This window comes from Chionomys nivalis, chromosome 3 (genome assembly GCF_950005125.1).
Source record: "Chionomys nivalis chromosome 3, mChiNiv1.1, whole genome shotgun sequence".
NCBI classification, from domain to species: Eukaryota; Metazoa; Chordata; class Mammalia; order Rodentia; family Cricetidae; genus Chionomys; species Chionomys nivalis.
This window is the reverse complement of record NC_080088.1, coordinates 86,966,147-86,983,342: the sequence shown is the minus strand read 5'-3', so window position 1 is coordinate 86,983,342 and position 17,196 is coordinate 86,966,147. Positions and strand designations below refer to the sequence as shown.

The 17,196-nt window shown below is 38.5% G+C and overlaps 1 pseudogene; it reads left to right on the top strand.

The window, feature by feature from the left end:
- LOC130871358 (zinc finger protein 431-like) overlaps positions 1-17,196 on the top strand; it is an 80,786-nt pseudogene that overhangs the window by 19,681 nt on the left and 43,909 nt on the right.

The following is a 17,196-nucleotide window of genomic DNA, read 5'->3' as shown; positions in this document are numbered from 1 at the left end:
GTCTGTTCATCGGCATTTCTTTCTCAAGGCTGTATCCCATTTAAAGGGCCAATGAATGGCTCATATGAACCTCTTCTTCAGTTTCTTTCTAAAGTGACTGGTGATTACATTAATCGTAATGTCATGGTAGAAGTGTGGGAAGTAGCAGCATTATACAAATATATCATTTAAAAAGAAGTATCCAATGTCAGGATCACACTTTGCTTTACTGTTGTTTGGATTATTCTAGAATTCAGTGATTTATGAAGATGTGCACATTGGCTTCACTGAGGATGAGTGGATTTTGCTGAATTCTTCCCAAAAGAGTCTCTACAAAAATGTGATGCTAGAGACATACAGGAACCTCACTTCTATTGGTAAGATTGTGAACTTTCCTTCACTTTTTAAAGTAAGGGGACAACTGTGTATTATTTATTGATACTTTCCTATGTTTGTGTTTAAGAAAGAGTAAAAATGAGCCAAATAACTAAGGCATAATTCACTTAAGATATTCAATTTTGAAAAAAAAAAAAAGATATTCAATTTTGTACAATATCCTTTAATATATTATCTACTTTCTGTTCCTATATTTTAGGCTACAGTTGGGAAGATCATAATTTTGAGGAGCATTGTCAAAGTGCTAGAAAACATGGAAGGTAATTTTTATTTGCAACTTAGTGTATATTTGTCTCTGAAGAAATTTTAATTTGTCTTGGAAGATTTAAAGAAGAACAATAATGTAAATGAGCACAGCTTAAAGTATATTGATGATTATTGATTTCTCATAAAATCATATGCCTCAATATGAGGTAACTGGTCTGTGTTTCCAAGGCATTCCTCTAAAAACAAAAGAGAAACAAATGATTCTTTGCCTGATACCACCATTTGAATCATACCCCATGAGAACTATGCTGTATATCTGCCAATTAGTTTAGTTTCATAGCACTCAGATATTGCACAAGGAACACACATATGCACATTGAATAGATAATAAGTGTATGTTTAAAACTGTCCAAAAATAATAGTCTGTAGTAAAGCCAGTGTTACTTATGTACTTGTGACTTTGCCAAACTTATTGAAAGAATTGGGTCATGAGAATCACAAAGGCTCTTGTGGAGAAACTTTCATTTTTATACCACATTTCTGTGAAGAAGAGAAAGTCAAACTGTGTGAATTCAAGGGGCAATTGTTCTTCCTTTAATAAGAATGTAATATGTCACAAGTGAGCTTCCCAAAATGGAAAGAGGGACTGTATCTCTTTCAGAATAATGAGAAGATAGGAAAGATACTTAGTATTTCAACAGTGGGTAGATTTGTTGAATGTGCTATAAGATTATATTTAACGGGTTTTCAGTCTTCCTTGGGAAGACATCAGCAGCAAACTCACACTGAAGGTAAACCCTATGAGTGTTGGACTGTGTACTTACTTTTGTTTGTCCTAGTACACTTTCTTGTTTTAGGTATTGCACTACAGGAAAACATAAAAATGCAAAAGGAATGCAAGGTTATTTAAAACTGAGTTAGTCTAGTTCCTTTTAAATATGTAAAAAAAATCTCATAGAAAATGATGCTATAAATGTGGATCATTTAAAAAAAAGACTCTTAACATCAAAAGATCTTCAAAGATACAAAACATCCCATACTGAAGGATGGCACCATGAATGTAAAACTTAAAATCTGATTCCTCTTTACAATTAAACAAAATTATAAAATTAATTCCTATAGATATTAAGATTCATCAGTGTAATATACATGGTAAAACTTTTACATGTGTCAATTATCTTTGCAGGTATGAAAGAAACCATAATGGAGAGAAAGCCTCTGAATATACTCAGTGTGATAAAGCCTTTGCATGTTATAGTCATCTTCAAAGGCATCAAAAAATTCATTCTGCAGAGAAGCCATATGATGGTATTCAATATGATGAAGCCATTGCAGGTACCAGCTGTGTCCAGATACTTAAAAGAACACAAGCTGGAGAGAAACCCTGTGAATATAAACAGTGTGGTAAAGACTTTTCATATGTCAAAAGTTTCCAAGTTCACAAAAGAACACATACTGGAGAGAAAACCTATGAATGTAATGAATGTGGTAAATACTTTTCATATGTCAGAAGTCTCCAAATTCACCAAAGAACACATACTGGAGAGAAACCCTATGAATGTAATGAATGTGGTAAAGCCTTTACAGTGAGCAGTAGTCTTCGAGAACATGAAAGGAGACATACTGGAGAGAAACCTTATCAATGTAATCAATGTGATAGAGCTTTTGTGCGTCACTGTGAGCTTCACAGACATAAAAGAACACATACTGGAGAAAAACCCTACACATGTAGTCAATGTGGTAAAGCCTTTTTAGAGAACAGTAGTCTTCGAGAACATGAAAGGAGACATACTGGAGAGAAACCTTATCAATGTAATCAATGTGATAAAGCTTTTGTGAGTCATGGTGAGCTTCACGGTCATAAAAGAACACATATTGGAGAGAAGCCCTTTGAATGTGATCAATGTGATAAAGCTTTTTCAAGGCACTTTAATCTCCAAAAGCACAAAAGAACACATACTGGAGAGAAACCCTATGAATGTAATCAATGTGGTAAAGCCTTTTCATGTATCAGTAGTCTAAAAAGACATAAAATACTTCATACAGGAGAGAAACCCTATAAATGTAATCAATGTGATAAAGCCTTTTCACATCTCAGTAGTCTAACAGTACATAAAAGAACATGTACTGGAGAGAAACCCTATGAATGTAATCAGTGTGGTAAAGCCTTTTCACAACTCAGCAATCTGAATAAACATAAAAGTACACATATTGCAGAAAAACTCTAGGAATGTAAAGAATGTGATAAAGACTTTTCACATCAATGTAGTCTCCAAATACATAAAAGATCCTTATGTATTTGAGAGAAATATTGGATAGAAACCTTATTACTTTAATCAATGTAGTAAAGCCTTTGCATATCATAGAAGTGTACACATCCATCAAAGAACACACGCTGAATAGAAACTCTACAATTTTAACCAGTGTGGTAGAGACTTTGTATTTGTCATCAGGCTTTAAAATCTTGAGAAAAAATCATACTGCAAAGAAAGTCTTTTTTTTTTCTTTTTTGGTTTCTTGAGACAGGGTTTCCCTGTAGCATTGGAGTCTGTTCAGGAACTCACTTATAGACACGGCTGGCCTTTAATTCACAGAGATTTGTCTGTCTCCGAAGTGCTGGATTAAAGGGGTATGACACCACAGTCCAGCCTGTCAAACCCTTTAGGTGCAACCAGTGTGATAAAGTTTTTCTCTTCTTGGTAGTCTTTATACAGGAGTAAACTTTTAGTGAATAAGAGATCTACTAAGTCCTTTGCCTATCACAGTACTCTGAGGACCTCAGAAGTTTCATACTAAAGGGAATGTAACTATAAATGTTTTGGAAATATCTTCAGGCAACACACATTTACTTACATAAGACTGGGAAGAAAACAAGAATACAAGTGCCAAATCTGTTCAAGCATGATGAAGTCTCTATTTTGTTTGCACCTGCAAAATTATATGGATAGAAGTTCTGTGAATTCAATGATGTTAACCCTTTTTGATTTCTCACTTTTCTTCAATTATATAAATATTCTTATCTGTAGAAGTTAGCTCAATTTGGGAAAAAAAAACAGGCTAGCTTAAAGATAAACAATTATATTTTTACTTATTATAAGGGGAAACTCACCACCCAAGAATGGAATACCAGGTTCTGATGTGTTCCGTGGAAATCACCCAGACAGCAAGCACCTGGTCCATCCTGTTTTTCTCCTGGACTTCAGGAAGCCACGCCTTAACTAGGTTCCACTTCTTAAAGATGATTGGTTAACAAAGCTTCCCCCATAACTTATCCAGATATAAAATTTTGTAGATGTGTATGAGTGCCTCTTCTGTGTCTGTGATAAAACAAAATGTCTAAGTCAATTAATAAAAGTGTTTAATGTGACTCTGGGTTCCAGACAGATACGTGATCACCTTGACTGTGTTGTCACAAGAAGTGTCAGACATGACAGCTACATTGGGAAGCTAAGAACTCACATCCTCAGTCTGCACCATGAATCAGTTGTAGGACCTTGAAATGGTGTGTGAATGTATATGCTCAGGAACAAACTCGTGACATATTTCTTTCAGGATGACAATATCTTGTAAATTTTCCCAAATGATGCCACTAATTGAGAATGATTAATTTCTGTAATTTCAAGTCTACATTCTTGCTTCCATTGCATAATCCAAATCATGATTAAGAAAAACTCTGGAAGTAAGCCTTTAAATGCCTCAACCCCTGGGTTACAGGAATGAATACTTACAGGAGAAAAACATTCATGAGTGAAAAAATGTTTAGTCAAATATTTAATTTTAATTATGCTATTTGCTGTGCCATTGTATGAATATATAAATATTCATGCTTTCTCCCAGGAAGGTTAGACCCATGGGTGTTCCTGTTGTAAGACTACGGGAAGTTCTCAAAAACCCGACCTTCATCCTCAAATGGACTGGGCCTTGCTGCTTGTCCATGTCCATAGCCTTAAAGACTTGTTTTTATCATCTTAACATCATGTAATAGGGAAGAACTCCTGCAAGAGAAAAACCTTCTTCATGTAAATGATATGGTAAAGCCTTTAGACACCACAGTGGTCTTTATTGTCAGAAATTTTTGTTTCATAGCTTTTTCATCATAAAGAAGGTTAATCATTCATTATCTTCCCTCAAGTCTGATGGTGGACATTTCTCCATTGCAGTTTTTGGTTAGTTAAAGTGTTCTATACATTTAGCAAATTCTTTCAATGAAGCTTATTTTGTGCTCTTTGTTTTCTTTCTGTGACTTTTGTATATCTCCTATGGTGCTTTCACTTAATCATAGGTTTTTTTCTGCTAAAATATATAGAATGAGATGTCCATCATCTAAGTGAAAGATTATTTATTTTAATATCGGGCAGTATATGTTCATGCTTTTTAAGTAATGGTGTCTGTGAAAGGATGGTGATTTTTTTCCCCAGGATTTCTTTTTCATATTTTCACAACTTCCCTTGAAATGTCATTTTCTATCCAGTCTACTTTGTATGTCAGTAATTTGTTATGAATACATCTGTTTTCATAATCATGGGTAATTCTCTTGAATATAAGTCCAAGGGTACATGTTAGACCCCAACATTTGCTGTTTTGTCTACATATTTTATCAAAATTAATGTTAAAATGCATAATACAGTAGAGTATAAGAAACCTTACCTCATATGTGTGTCCACAGCATTATTTTCATCAAACTGGTAGAGATCTAAAATGTGGGATAATCAGTAATCAATTGAATATTTCACAGTATAGCTTGATGTCCTGTGGATATGTATACATTATTTGAAGTTCTTTGCATCTTCCTATTTCCATTAGTTATCCATTTGTCACTTCATCATGAAGTGCTTCCTTCTAAGGGAATTATCCAGAGATGCCAGGTAATGTAACATCAATGAGATTTATTTGAAAAAAAGTTTCTATTATATGTATGTATGATATGATTATGGAATTTTATCCCTGACAAATATGTGAAGACCATAAGACAACTTTTTGGGGTAGACTCTTGGCTCTCTTCATATGATCAAGATTAGGTTACCAGTCATGCACACGACACACATTTTCCACTAAATCAACACCCTGATTAATTGAAACATTCTACAAGTAAAATGTCTTTTTTTCAGATTATAAACATGTTTTCATTGATGGGTAGAATCAAAGCAACAACTTAAATAATAAAACTTATTTTCAATTGAAAATGATAAACTGTGATCTCTTGTTTTTTCCCGTTTTTGTAGTATGTGTTATCTTTAGGACTATAAACACTTGATTTTAACATTTTCTCAGAACTCCAATAAATACCACAGTATTCCTCAGTACATAAAGTTTGTTTCTGCTGACTGATGACTTGAGTTTGTCCTTGTATATACCGAGTGTAAAAGTGGAGGACAAAAGAGGGTATCTGATCCTCTTTAACTGGAGTAAAAGAGAATTGTGAGCTGTTTTGTGGGTCTGGGAAACAAAGTCAGGCCCTGTGGATAAGCAACCAGTGTTCTCATTTGCTGAGCCATCTATTCAGCCTAGTGAACATGTCATTATAACAGTGAGGTGTGAATGGATGATCCTGAGTTCATCTTTGCCCACTTCTTATGACCCAAAAGGAATACAATATGGACAGCATCAGAAACTAACTTAGAAATATGCACAAAGATGTCTTTGAGCCCAAATCTCCATAAAACAATGGAAGAGTAGAAAAGATTTTCAGGAGAGAAACTAAAAATACAGGTGTTTCAAAAGTGAGAGACCCTTGATGAAACCACAAAACTGAGTTTAGCCCAAAGTTACTAAATAGTCTTCAACTGGATACCACAAAGATACAGGGCAGGTGGAACCCTGCTGGAGTTTATGACTCCTGTAAGGAGAGAAAGGGAACTTGCAGACATGAAGAATGACTTTTCTGTATGTGATCATAGTCTGCTTCCCTGATGACTGTAAACCTTTCAATTAGGAGACTTGAATGGTGGTGACTTCAAATGACATGAAGGTTTTTAAGAAATTCTGGTACTTAAAGAGAAGTCCTAATTCTAGTCACAGGATGGCTCCCATCAAATGCAATCCTTCCTTAAAGTCTACTGTCATCCAACTATTAAAAAGAAAGTTTTTCTTTATCATTGAGTCTCTTTTAACTCATTAAGTGACTAGCCCATGCTTCTGAATTTATTCTAAAGATAGTTAAACCCAGACTCACAGAGATCAGTGCTATTATAATGTAGTTAGCTGTAATGTCATTTTTACTCATCTCATCTATCTTATGCCTGACTAAATGAAGCTGCAGCAATCTTAAGTCAAACATGGTGGCACAGACATGTAGTCATGGGACTAAGAAAGTGGAGGCAGGAACTTCAGGATTTTTAAGTTATCTGAGATGAGAATGGTGAATGGGGTGTAGAGGGAGGCCCAGAGTTCCAAGGAAGCCTGTGATTGTCTCAGATCAATGTTCAGAGTGTTTGCTGTAGGGCTAGAATTTCAGAGTCATTAATTACACCAGCAAGTGTCTGATGAGGTATTTGCACCAAGGGTTTTCTAATTTTGAAAATGTTTCCTACCCCAGGAAGCCTAGGTCACTGTAGGGTCAGATCATTTTGTTCTTTAATGACTGGAGATTTCATTTAAGTGGGAGAATTCAACACAGAAACGGCCTACGTGGGTTTTAAACATGTATTTGTAAACACTAAGTCACACATGCTTAACAAGGAGGAAAATGGAAAGAAATAATTTATGAACAGGTGAAGAAAAAAAAGAAGGTAGAAAGTGATATCATATATTTAAGTAAAATACATGAAAACAAATTTTAATTAAAAAAACAGCTGTAGAGACAGCTTATCAATTAAGAGCAATGTCTAGTTAAAGAGGAAAAGGATCCATTGCAAGAAACCATGGTAGCGGATCTGAACTCGGCACCAGGAGAGCCATCAGTGGGGTGAGTTTGTGACCTGCAGCAGCAGCCCGGGACAGGGAACTCTGAAGTTCCTCATCCACCCCCCCCATACTTCCTGGGCTCCCTGCAGGGACTCTACTCCCCCGCATACTGCCTCTCTCTTCGTATCCCACCCAGCTTGCATCCAGAACCCTTCTTCCTTCTGCCCCCTTTCCTCTTTGGGCACATAACACCATCCAGCTCAGCCTGTATGGGCGCTGGGGGCAAATCCTCAGGGCAAGTGGCAGGCGACACTTCCTTTGTTTCACTAGCCTGCCTGCACCAAGCAAGGTAGGCGCTTTGTTTACGAACTACCCAATCAACACAGAGAGCTAATCTCAGCACCAGGAGAGCCATCATTGGGCACGGAGATCTGATATTGGCAACAGGAGAGACATCACTGGAGCACCAGGAGAGCCATCACTGGGGAGTGCCATCACTGGGAAGGTACATCAGTAGGCAAGGAGACCTGATCCTGTAAAAGAAGATCCATAGGGGAGCATTCGGAGAAAGAGATGGGCAGGCGCCAATGCAAGAATTCACCCAACAATCTGAAAAACAATATGAAACCACCAGAACCCAGCAACCTCACAACAGGAGGATATGAACACCTTAATCATGAAGAAGTAGAAAAAATTGACTTTATGAAAGTGATTGACACCCTTAAACAGCATGTAAAAAATGCCCTTATAGAAATGGATGAGAAATATAACAGAAAGTTTGAAGAATTGAGTAAATCAGTGAATGATACCCTAGGAAACCAAGGAAAAACAATCAAACAGATAATGGAAACAGTTCAAGACTTGAAAACTGAAATGGAGGCAAAGAAGAAAACACAAACAGAAGGCCGGCTGGACAGGGAAAATCTAGGTAAACGAATAGAGACTACAGAATCAAGCACATCCAACAGAATACAAGAGATAGAAGAAAGAATCTCAGATTCTGAAGATACCATAGAGAAAATAAACACGCTGATCAAAGAAAACAGCAAGGCCAACAAACTCTCATCACAAAACATTCAGGAAATCTGGGACACAATAAAAAGACCAAACCTAAGCATAATAGGAATAGAAGAAGGAGAAGAAGCGCAGCTCAACGGTCCAGAAAATATATTTAATAAAATTATAGAAGAAAACTTTCCCAACCTAAAGAAAGATATACCTATGAAGGTTCAAGAAGCATACAGAACACTGAATAGGCTGAATCAAAAAAAAAAAAAAAAACCCATCCCCTCGCCATATAATAATCAAAACACAAAGCATACAGAATAAAGAAAGAATATTAAGAGCAGCAAAGGAAAAAGGCCAGGTTACTTATAAAGGCAAACCTATCAGACTTACACCTGACTTCTCTATGGAAACCATGAAAGCCAGAAGGTCCTGGATAGATGTACTGCAGAAACTAAGAGACCATGGATGCAAGCCCAGACTACTATACCCAGCCAAGCTTTCGTTCACTATAAATGGAGAAAACAAAATTTTCCAGAATAAAAACAAATTTAAACAATACGTAGCCACAAATCCAGCCTTACAGAAAGTAATAGAAGGAAAATCACTAACCAAGGAGTCCAACAATGACCACAATTACTCAGACATCTAGAGACCCTTCACCAGCGCAACTCAAAGAAGGGAAACACACAAAATCTACCACTAAAAAAGTGGCCAGAGTTAACAACCACTGGTCATTAATATCACTTAATGTCAATGGACTCAACTCACCTATAAAAAGGCACAGACTAAGAGATTGGATACGAAAACAGGATCCAACATTCTGCTGTTTACAAGAAACACACCTCAACCACAAAGACAGGCACCTACTCAGAGTAAAGGGTTGGGATAAGGCTTATCAAGTAAATGGACCTAAGAAACAAGCAGGTGTGGCCATACTAATTTCTAACAAAGTTGACTTCAAACTTAAATCAATCAGAAGAGATGGAGAGGCACATTTTCTACTCATAACAGGAACAATTCATCAGGATGAAGTCTCAATCCTAAATATCTATGCCCCTAATATAAAAGCACCCACGTACGTAAAAGAAACATTGCTAAAACTCAAGGCAGCCATCAAACCGCATACATTAATAGTAGGAGACTTTAACACTCCTCTCTCACCAATGGACAGGTCAATTAGACAGAAACCTAACAGAGAAATAAGAGAATTAATCGAGGTAATGAATCAAATGGACTTAACAGACATCTATGGAATATTCCACCCAAATAGGAAAGAATATACCTTCTTCTCTGCAGCTCATGGAACCTTCTCGAAAATTGACCACATACTGGGTAACAAAGCAAACATCCACAGTTACCAAAAAATATTAGTAACCACCTGTATCTTATCAGATCACCATGGATTAAAGCTAGAATTCAACAACAATGCTACCCCCAGAAAGCCTACAAACTCATGGAAACTGAACAGTCAACTACTGAACCATACCTGGATTAAGGAAGAAATAAAGAAAGAAATTAAAGTCTTCCTTGAAATCAATGAAAATAAAGAAACAACATACTCAAACCTATGGGACACTATGAAAGCAGTCCTGAGAGGAAAGTTCATAGCACTAAGTGCCCACTTAAAGAAAACAGAGAAAGCACACATTGGAGACTTAACAGCCCACCTGAAAGCTCTAGAAAAAAAAGAAGCAGACTCACCTAGGAGGAGTAGAAGAATGGAAATAATCAAACTGAGGGCTGAAATCAACAAAATAGAAACACAGAAAACAATTGAAAGAATCAATGAAACAAAAAGCTGGTTCCTGGAGAAAATCAACAATATTGATAAACCCCTATCAAAACTAATCAAATGGCAGAGAGAGAATTTGCAAATTAATAAGATCAGAAATGAAAAGGGGGACATAACCACAGACACAGAAGAAATTCAGAGAATCATTAGATCTTACTACAGAAGCCTGTATGCCACAAAACTGGAAAATGTAAAAGAAATGGACACTTTTTTAGATAAATACCATATACCAAAATTAAACCAGGACCAGGTGAACAACCTAAATAGACCTGTTAGTCGCGAAGAATTAGAAGCTGTTATCAAAGACCTCCCTTCCAAAAAAAGTCCAGGACCAGACGGTTTAAATGCGGGATTCTACCAGAACTTCAAAGAAGACCTAATACCTATACTCCTTAATGTATTTCACATTATAGAAACAGAAGAGTCATTGCCAAATTCCTTTTATGAAGCTACAGTAACTCTGATACCAAAACCACACAAAGACTCAACCAAGAAAGAGAATTACAGGCCAATCTCATTCATGAACATCGACGCAAAAATCCTCAACAAAATACTGGCAAACCGAATCCAAGAACACATTAGAAAAATTATCCATTATGATCAAGTAGGCTTCATCCCAGAGATGCAGGGCTGGTTTAACATACGCAAATCTATCAATGTAATCCATCATATAAATAAACTGAAAGAAAAAAACCATATGATTGTTTTCCTTAGATGCTGAAAAAGCATTTGACAAAATTCAACATCCCTTTATGATAAAAGTCTTGGAGAGATTAGGGATACAAGGGTCATAACTAAATATAATTAAAGCCATTTACAGCAAGCCGACAGCTAATATCAAATTAAACGGAGAGAAACTTAAAGCCATCCCACTAAAATCAGGAACACGCCAAGGCTGTCCACTCTCTTCATACCTCTTCAATATAGTTCTTGAAGTTTTAGCAATAGCAATAAGACAACATAAGGGGATAAAGGGGATTCAAATTGGAAAGGAAGAAGTTAAACTTGCATTATTTGCAGATGATATGATAGTGTACATAAGCGACCCCAAAAACTCCACCAAAGAACTCCTACAGCTGATAAACAGCTTTAGTAATGTGGCAGGATACAAGATCAACTCCAAAAAATCAGTCGCCCTCTTATACACAAAGGATGTGGAAGCAGAGAGGGAAATAAGAGAATCATCACCTTTCACGATAGCCACAAACAGCATAAAATATCTTGGGGTAACTCTAACCAAGGAAGTGAAAGATCTATTTGACAAGAACTTTAAGGCATTGAAGAAAGAAATTGAAGAGGATACCAGAAAATGGAAGGATCTCCCTTGCTCTTGGATTGGGAGAATCAACATAGTAAAAACGGCAATTCTACCAAAGGCAATTTATAGATTCAATGCAATCCCCATCAAGGTCCCATCAAAATTCTTCACAGATCTTGAAAGGACAATAATCAACTTTATATGGAAAAACAAAAAACCCAGGACAGCCAAAACAATCTTATACAATAAAGGAACTTCTGGAGGCGTTACCATCCCTGACTTCAAACACTATTACAGAGCTACAGTAATGAAAACAGCGTGGTATTGGCATAAAAACAGAGAAGTCGACCAATGGAATCGTATAGAAGACTCGGATTTTACCCCACAAACCTATGAACATTTCATTTTCGATAAAGGAGCTAAAAGTATACAATGGAAGAAAGAAAGCATCTTCAACAAATGGTGCTGGCACAATTGGATGTCAACCTGTAGAAGAATGAAAATAGACCCATATCTATCACCATGCACAAAACTGAAGTCCAAATGGATCAAAGACCTCAATATCAATCTGAACACACTGAACCTGATAGAAGAGAAAATGGGAAGTACCCTACAACATATGGGCACAGGAGATTGCTTCCTATGTATAACCCCAGCAGCACAGACATTAAGGGCAACATTGAATAAATGGGACCTCCTGAAACTGAGAAGCTTCTGTGAAGCAAAGGACACTGTCATTAAGACAAAAAGGCAGCCTACTGACTGGGAGAAGATCTTCACCAACCCGCAAGAGACAAAGGTCTGATCTCCAAAATATATAAAGAACTCAAGAAACTAGACGTTAAAATGATAATTAACCCAATTAAAAAATGGGGCACTGAACTGAACAGAGAATTCTCAACAGAAGAAGTTCAAATGGCCAAAAGATACTTAAGGTCATGTTCAACCTCCTTAGCGATCAGAGAAATGCAAATCAAAACAACTTTGAGATATCATCTTACACCTGTCAGAATGGCTAAAATCAAAAACACCAAGGATAGCCTTTGCTGGAGAGGTTGTGGAGAAAGGGGTACCCTCATCCATTGCTGGTGGGACTGCAAACTTGCGCAACCACTTTGGAAATCAGTGTGGCGGTTTCTCATAAAAATTGGGATCAACCTACCCCTGGACCCAGCAATACCACTCTTGGGAATATACCCAAGAGATGCCCTATCATATGACAAAAGCATTTGTCCAACTATGTTCATAGCAGCATTATTTGTAATAGCCAGAACCTGGAAGCAACCTAGATGTCCTTCAATGGAAGAATGGATGAAGAAAGTGTGGAATATATACACATTAGAGTACTACTCTGAGGTAAAAAAACAATGACTTCTCGAATTTTGCATGCAAATGAATGGAAATAGAAAATCCTATCCTGAGTGAGGTAGCCCAGACCCAAAAAGAAGATCATGGGATGTACTCACTCATAATTGTTTTCTAGCCCTCGATAGGGGCCACTGAGTCTATAATTTGTGATCCTAAAGAAGCTAAACAAGAGGGTAAACCCAAGGAAAAACATATAGGTATCCTCCCGGCTATGGGAAATAGACAAGATTGCCAGGCAAAAAATTGGAATCTTGGGTGTGGGTTGGGATGGGGTGAGGGTAGATGGGGAGAGAAAAGTGTGAAGGAGAGGATGAGGGGAACTGGGGGAATCAGGGTGATTGGGGATAAAGGAAGGTTGGATAGGGGAGCGGGAAACTCATATCTTAGTTAAGGGAGCCACCTTGGGTTAGCAAGAGACTTGAACTTGGAATGGCTACCAGGTGCCCAGGGCAATGTCCCCAGTTAGTTCCTTGGGGCACCTGAGGATAGGGAACCTGAAATGAACCTATCCTATAACCATACTGATGAATATCTTGCATATCACCATAGAACCTTCATCTAGTGATGGATGGAGATAGAGACAGAGACCCACACTGGAGCACCGGACTGAGCTCCCAAGGTCCTAATGAGGAGCAGAAGGAGGGAGAACATGAACAAGGAAGTCAGGACCATGAGGGGTGCACCCACCCACTGAGACAGTGGGGCCGATCTATTGGGAGCTCACCAAGGCCAGCTGGACTGTGACTGAAAAAGCATGGGATAAAACTGGACTCTCTGAACATGGCGGACAATGAGAGCTGACGAGAGGCCAAGGAGAATGGCACGGGGTTTTGATCCTACTTCATGTTCTGACTTTGTGGGAGCCTAGACAGTTTGGATGGTCACCTTCCTAGACCTGGATGGAGGGGGAGGACCTTGGACTTTCCACTGGGCAGGGAACCCTGACTGCTCTTGGGACTGGAGAGGGATCTTCTGTAACTCCAGTCCCATGGGATTTGATGCCCTCTTCTGGCCTCTTAGGTACTGTGCACAGAAAATGGCAGGCAAACACCCACATACCAAAAACATAATAAAGCTCTGAGACAGACAGGGGGCAGGTCTGGTTAAACAGAACTCCTGGTTCTGCAAGAAAGCAACTGTGACTTTAAAATCTAGTTAGCCCTCTCAGAGGAAAAGGCAGCCTTATTAAAACATTTGAAGAGCTTAGCAAGCCTGTTCATTTAATAACAGCATTCACAGTGGGGATTGATGACTTTTCCTAGATTTTCCCCTGTTTTTCTGTTATTTGCCTTTCATATGTGAGGACTCTGGCAATGATACATCTTTGAAATGTCTTAGTGCTTCTCTTCGGTGCATATCTCAAAGATAGATTTGCTCTTTAAGTATTCATCTTCCTAAATGGCTAGACTTGCAGGCTCCTGTCACTCTTTATATTGTTCAATGTATAACTTGGGACATGAACTAAAAGAAGAAAAAGGATGACGGCGTATATGGAATGCGAAGTCTGTTCTAGGCTGCCTCCTCTGCTAGCATTAGAAAGAGCTGAATGCATGCTGCTATTAACCAGATTTTTTTGTCTGTCTTCAAAGTGTTTAATATGCTTTATCCTGGGGAATGAATAAAAAATTTAGAACAGGTGTCTGTGCAGCCGTTTAGAAAAGTATTTCTTTTTTTTTTATTAATATTTCCACCTGCTCCCCGTTTCCCATTTCCCTCCCCTCCTCCCAAATATTATCCCCTCCCCCGACTCCCCTCCCCCTATCCCCACTCCTCTTCTCCACCCCCCACACCATTCCCCCTCCCTTTCGATACTGAAGAGCAGTCCCAATTCTCTGCCCTGCGGGAAGACGAAGGTCTTCTATCTACGTCCAGGAAGGTGAGCGTCTAAACAGGCTAAGCTCCCACAAAGCCAGTTCATGTATTAGGATCGAAACCTAGTGCCATTGTCCTTGGCTTCTCATCAGCCTTCATTGTCCGCCATGCTCAGAGAGTCCAGTTTCAACCCATGCTTATTCAGTCCCAGACGAGCTGGCCTTGGTGGGCTCCCAATAAATCAGATCCACTGTCACAGTGGGTGGGTGCATCCCTCGTGGTCCTGATTTCCTTGCTCATGTTCTCCCTCTTTCTGCTCCTCATTTGGACCTTAAGAGCTCAGACCCTTGCTCCAAATTGAGTCTCTGTCTCTACCTCGATCCATCGCCAGATGAAGGTTCTAAGGTGATATGTAAGACATTCATCAGTATAGGATAGGGTCATTTCAGGTTCCCTCTCCTCAGTTGCCCAAGGTACCAGCTGGGGACATCTCCCTGGACACCTGCGAACCCCCCTAGAGTCAAGTCTCTTGCCAACCCTAAGATGGCTCCCTTAGTTAGGATATATACTTCGCTGCTCACGTATCCACCCTTCCTATATCCCAACCATCCCAATCCCCCGAGCTCCTCCCATCCTCCCCTTCTCATGTTTCTCATCCCATTTCCCCTTTGCCCCATGCCACCTCACCTGCAAGTTAAAATCCTGAGTTCTCCAATCCTAGCAGAGTCTAGGACTGGAATTCCTTCAGGGCCATAAAAGACAGATAAGGGTTTTTATACACAAAGCAGTAACTCCTAGCTTACTTTATGGCTCAAGGAGGCTATGGATAGTGAGTGAAGAGGTTTATTAAGGGAGAGATGACATCATCAGTGAAATCTAGGAGGTGGGGACTTGTGTGCTACACTATATTCTTAAGTGATTAGATAAGAAGTTAATGGGTTTATCATCAGTAAAAATTAGGAGCAAGGCAAGTCTGCCTTTTACTGAAATGGTTTTTTTTTTTTTTCCGCCTGGTAGGTATAGGGTATTGGGTAACAAGGCAAACTATGTAAACAACCAGGGGAAACATCTGTCCCTTGGTCCAAGAGTACTTTTGCCAAAGATTAGCAGCCTCTAGGGGTTGTTTAGATCAGATGTTTACATCTTTTGCTCTAAGCATTTGAAACAAGGAGAGGATGTTGGAGCCACAAACACTGCACAGTGAATGAATGTACTGCTGCCAGGTCAGTAGACCTTAAGTGGAGTTCAGATTCCTGCCTGATCTGAACAGATTTCTTTACTGTAACTTCCTAAAAGCTAAATGATCAAACTTGTACTTTAAACCCTAAAACCATCTTGTAGGCAGCTCAGGTACCTACCCCTGGTGCTTCTCACTTAAATGACAAAGCAAGTTTCACTAACAGGCCCACAGCACTAGGCTTTGTGGAGAGATTATTTCAGCTGCTTTAAATACCCATATAATGATTTCTCAACATTGCATAAACTATTACTACAGTGTTTCCTCCTCTTGCTACACTAAAACCTGTCTCTCTCTCCTTCTGGGTGAGGCTATGCTGCTGCAGTTACGCTTACAAAAAATAAGTGGCCAGGCACAGAGTGTTCCTGCTAGCCCATCCAATACCAAATCCCTGAGAGGATGCTCTCTCTGATGACCTGTAAACAACTCTACAGGATTTTTCCACCTCGATTGACACATTCAAGATAATGAAGTAAATCTTACTTTATATTGCACATTAACTCTCTGCATCTGTCTAACTGTCTGCTCTCTCTCACACAGCTGTCTCTGCCCCTCCCCCCTGCTCTTTAACTGTCTATCACAGCTTACTCAGGTATCAGCATCCTTCCACTCTCCTACACTCCCAGGTCCTCCCAGCCAACCACACACACACATACACACACACACACACACACACACACACACAATGCTGCTGCTTGCTCTTTAAATTTAACACCTACATTCTTCATTTAACTCTAAACATGTTTTTTTCATTCTAACACTAGGGACCTATTTCTTCAACTGTATAGTTGTTTTCTTCTAAAGTGCTGTTTACCTTACAGGTATAGATAAAATATAGCTGTAAAATAGCTGTCTATTTGCTTTTTCCACAGTATGAATTTTAATACAGGCCACAAACAGTAATAACCCAATACAGCTAACATTTTTGCCTTTTAGAAACAATTCTAATGAGCTCCAAATTTCTATTCATAAGCCGCAATCAATCTTGTCACAAGTAAAAATAAACTCAGCAAAGTATTATTTGTTTATAATTTGTTTTTCCACCTGCCTAATTCTTTTATGGGAGAGAGAAACTCTCTCCCTAGCCCAGTTTGCCTTTCCCTAATCTGCCAAAACTGTGCACTTAAACATTTCAAGTGTGCACCTAAGAGATAAAGTTCCTTCTTCAATTTTGGGTTAATTGCTATTAAATTCTCCCCAAAAGTTAGCAAAAGTTCTTTGCTAAGCTTCCTTGTCTTCCCATAAATTTTTAATTCCATCAGTAGTAAAAGGCACTATAATCTCTGTTGGGTCTAT